Genomic DNA, 5,114 nt, shown 5'->3' with positions numbered 1-5,114 from the left:
TATTCATCAATAATTTTGCATGTTCAATGTTTTTATATATAAAATTGAACCAAAGACAGTTAAGATTGCAATGGAACACTCAAATTGGGTTATAGCAATGCAATATGAATTAACTGAATTTGAACGAAATAAGGTTTGGAGATTAATTCCTAAGCCAAATGATGTTTTGATTGTCGGGTTAAAATCGATTTTCAAAAATAAAACCGACAAAGATGGAAACATTGTTCGAAACAAAGTCAGACTTGTTATTAAAGGTTATTCTCAACAAGAAGGAATAGATTACGAAGAAACTTTTTCCCCTGTCGCAAGACTTGAGGCTGTTCGTATATTTCTGGCTTATGCGGCTCACAAAGACATTGATGTTTTTCAAAAGGATATGAAGTGTGCATTTTTAAATGGAGAGCTTGAAAAAACTGTTTATGTTGAGCAACCCCTAGTTTTTATTAACGAAGAACATCCTGATCATTTTTATATCTTAGATAAGGCAGTTTATGGTTTGAAACAAGCACCACGAGCATGGTATGCAATGCTTACTTCATTTTTGAAACAATCTAAATTTAAACAAGGATCAGTTGATCCCACATTATATCGAAAGAAAGTTGGGTATCATCTAATGCTTGTTCAAATTTATGTTGATGATATAATTTTTGGCTCAACTGACCCTACCTTGTCTAGTGAATTCGAAATTTGATGAAAAGCAAGTTTGAAATGAGCATGATGGGAAAAATCAATAATTTTCTTGGATTGAATATTCGTCAAAACAGAGAAGATATTTTTATCAATCAGGAAAAATATACGAAGAATTTGCTAGAGAAGTTTGGATTGACGAATAGCACAAAATTACGAGTTCCGATGGCAACTGGCATAAAGCTGACACCTTTGTTGGATAAACTTGCAATTGATCTAACTCTTTACAGAAGCATGATAGGTCTGTTACTTTATCTTACTACTAGTAGAGCTGACATCATGTTTTATGTGTGTAATTGTGAAAGGTATCAGTCAAATACACAAGAACCACATCTCACTACTATAAAGAATATATTTCGTTATCTTAAAGGAACAATTTTGTTAGGATTGTGGTATCCTTTGAAAACTGGGTTCTTTGTTCAAGCTTATTCGGATGCAGACTTGGGAGGTTGTAATCTTGATAGGAAAAGCACAAATGGTGGTTGTCAATTGCTTGATGGAAAATTGGTGAGCTGGTAGTCGAAGAAGCAAACATGTGTATCAATTTCAACTGCTGAAGAAGAATATGTGGCTGCTGATGCTTGTACTTCACAAATCATTTGGATTCAAAGCCAATTGAGGGATTATGCAATTAATATGAAAAATATTCCATTATATTGTAATTCTCAAAGTGCCATAAGAATTTGTCATCATCCTGTGCAACATTCAAAGACTAAACATATTGCTCTTCGTTATCATTTCATCAAGGATCATCTGGAAGATGGAAATATTGAAGTGCATTTTGTGAAAACAACACATCAGTTAGCTGATATTTTTACAAAACCTTTAGATGAAAAGTCTTTTGTAGGAATTTTGGAAGGACTTGGAATGATCGATGGAAATTCTGTTTCATGCGAAAAAGAAGAATGATGGGTAGAAAGGAATGGTTCATAGACACATCATCAAAGAAAAAGGAATGTCATTCAGTATTCAAAGTTTACTGTTCATAGTCAACTCTTTGAATCCTTCGAATTCATATATTTTTCATTTTTAATGAGTGTCTAAATTTCGTATGTTTGCAACAACCACATTTTTTTTTTCGAAAAATCAAAAATTCCAAAAAGATTCTTTTTGTTTTTCAAAAATTCAAAAACAACATAGGATTGTTTGTATAAAACCCTTCAGTTCTAGGGCCAGGTATTTTTCACACACTTTGAACTAGCTATGATGTCCCTAGAAGCAAGATGCAGCATGCTGACCAAAGCCTCTAATTGACTCAATATTCGAAAGCCTTAATGAAATTTTTGTACGAAGATTTCTTCCCAATCAGGCTTGTATTCACATTAGTCTTCTGAGCTACCTGACTCTTCACACATGAGTTTTTTTTGAAAGAGATTCAGCCCAATTTTCCAAAAAGAAAAATTATATAAATTTGGACCTTGTGCGTGTCATCCTTGCGCAGGGGCCATGCTAATCTTCTCTATATCCTTGTGCAGGGGCCATGCTAATCTTCACACATGAGTTAAGAGTTTACTGTTTAGTCCAAAAATAATAGAGGTACATGTTGTTTCTTATACCAATATTTTTCATCTCAAAATTCTTACACTATCACACACGAAGACATATGTCCAAGATGTTTCTGATCAAACCAATCGAAACCTAGATATATCATAAATTTGTGTTTATGATCAGACATCATGAGACTGTGATGAAAGTGAAACCCAAATCTCTCAACATTTAAGGAATTGACGGGGAACTATGTTCCAGATCTTAACGAAAAATTTGTTACTGTACCTATATTCAAAACTCCAAATCATATTCATTTCTTATGAGTGGTCTTGATCAAACATTCGAAACCCATAATGTTTGTTACCCAACAGGATCCAGAACACAATTTTTTTTTGGAATATGATTTCAGTGTGAGTTTTATCCGAAATTCAATGTTAGTTGAAAGTTTTCCAAAGCAAACTTGTCACTGACTACACTGGTCAAACAAGTAATTTTTGTTACACTTACTCACCTTGTGTTTAGGTTGATATGTAACGAAATTCATTAAGCCAACTCAAAGTACTTTTAAAAGAAGCCATTCAATACTTCTTTACAAGTATTCGATTGTAATTCACGGGAACATACACAGGCTGTTGATTATCTCTCTTGATAATAATGAAGCAATCTTTGCCCGGGGTTTTAACTGCCTTCGTGTCAAATTAAAATTTTGACATCACTGAATATCCAAAAAAAAAATTATTGCTTCTCATCTATATTCTTTGAAACACTACACACACGAAATCCTTGAGGTTCTGAGTAATACCAATTCAAGCTTATGATTTCAAAAATATGGCAAATGACTTTACTTTGAAACCCTAAAGTAAAAGAGCCTTACTTCCATACGAAGTGTTCCGACGGTTACTATTCCATTAGAGCAAACAAACAAGCCTGTTTGAGGGAACGTTTTGTATTCTGTCCAGGTTTTGAGGAGACATGACAGTTACTTTATCATGCATAGTTACTTTATCATCATCATGATGCGGTTTTCTCGGTGACACGTCAAAGTTCATTAAATACACATCCCGCTTTTATTTCAAAATCAAGGGTTACATATAAAAGAGGATTCAAGTGTTCATTATCAGTTTATGCTTTCAAATTCCCAAATACTCTCTGATAAACATCAAGCTTTCACACCCTAACAATGGCGACTGCTGCTAATCCTGATGCAACTCTTTTTCACACCATTGATAATGTTATTTCGTTACCGATTATGAAGATTCAGGGTACGATTTACCAAGTGGAGGCAAATGTTTCACAATACCCTGAAGAACTCAAGATGCTAATCGTTGCTTTGAAGAGTTCTGTACTGTCAAAAGCCATGTTCAACACATTTTCTATTCCTCTTTCATGGCTCTCTCTCAAGCTGGTTTAACTGCTATATATTCAAAAGTTTTGTATGCAATTACTTTCAATTTGGTGACTGATAAAAAGGTCAGACTATCCAAGAAGCTTTTCTGTCAGATTCTTGACATCCCTAATTCCCCACCATATGTCAATTTCAGCTTTCCACAAATTGTACATATGTTTAATGAAATGGGTCATCAACCTCAACTGTCAAAGATAAGTGATTTCAAGAAGTCTGGTCTTCCTAGTGTTTGGAATTTCTTGTTTGGTATTTTCTTGAGGTGTTTGACTGGAAGAACAGTTGGTTTGGACAAGGGGAGAATGGAGGTTTATGCCATGGTAGTAGGGCTATATTATGATCTTCAAGTAGATTACTGTTGGGTCAAAAAAATATGGTTTATACTTTTCTTTTCTAGGAAAATATATTTTTATGTAATGTTGTATGTGTTTGCGGTTTGTGTGTATGGCCGGACATGTGTGTACAGCTGCACACCCTGTGTACGGCCGTACATAGGGTGTGCGGCTGTACACACGTGTACGGCTGGAGGTCCACATAAATAGATGTAATGGGTAGAGGAGTGCATGGTCAGAAGAAAGGAGAGGAGCATGTTCTGGAGAGAAGAATAGTGTGTGAGTGAGAGAATCTATTGTAAGGAGCATCATTCATATTATTGAATACATCATTAGATTCATCTTAATTCTTCTTCTTCTTATCTTCTTATTTTGATCTGACATCATCCAATTGACTGGGATTCCACACCATCAATTGGATCTGATTGATACACAAGCAATTTTGGGGACTTACAATTGGTATCAGAGCTTAGATTGTATCAGTCAATTTTGTTAGATTTGGAGCTTATTTGATCTTATTTTGAGAAGATATTCTCATTTTTGGATAGATCTCTAAAAAATAAGAGGGATTTCTTCTTTGCATTTTTCATAAAAACGAGTTTTTGATGGAGTTTTAGAGCAAAAAAGGATGAAAAATGTCGTTTTTTCGCAAATCTGTTGAAGGTGTGCGGCCAGGGAGTGTACGACCCCGGTGTGTGGCTCGGACGAGTGTGACTCATCTTCGTTCAGCGCGTTCAGCGTTCAGCATTCAGCATTCAGCGCATCCTCTAATTAAATAAAATATTGGACTGGAGGGGGATCGAACCCGGATCCCCTGATTGACAAACCCCACGCCTTACCATCTCATCTAGCAATCTTCCCTTTTTAATTCATAAAGACTCCATATCGATTCTAATTTTGCATTTTTGACATATTTTATCTAAAAATTAATTTCCTTTATTTTCGACTTTCATTTTCAACCAAAAATATTAGTTTTTAATTTTTGACTTTTATTTTTGACTTTGACTTTAAAATTTGACCTTTGACTTTTAAAATTTGACCTTTAACTTTAAACTTTGACTTTTTTCGTTTAATTTTTAGATTTTCAAATTTAGCCTTTCGGTTTGACTTTTTATTTTGACTTTTCACGTTTGATTTTTTTTTTTTTAATTTGAATTTTAAGGTTGACTTTCTCGTTTTGTTTTTAAGTCAAAGGGAAATTTAAA

The 5,114-nt window shown here is 34.2% G+C and overlaps 1 pseudogene; it reads right to left on the bottom strand.

The window, feature by feature from the left end:
* Positions 1-2,083: 2,083 nt before the first annotated feature.
* Positions 2,084-2,158, bottom strand: LOC145013401 (U6 spliceosomal RNA; annotated as a pseudogene).
* Positions 2,159-5,114: the final 2,956 nt, after the last annotated feature.

This window comes from Lactuca saligna, chromosome 8 (genome assembly GCF_052625555.1).
Source record: "Lactuca saligna cultivar CGN05327 chromosome 8, ASM5262555v1, whole genome shotgun sequence".
Classification (NCBI taxonomy): domain Eukaryota; kingdom Viridiplantae; phylum Streptophyta; class Magnoliopsida; order Asterales; family Asteraceae; genus Lactuca; species Lactuca saligna.
The sequence above is the reverse complement of the archived record's forward strand: the minus strand, read 5'-3'. Positions and strand labels throughout refer to the sequence as shown.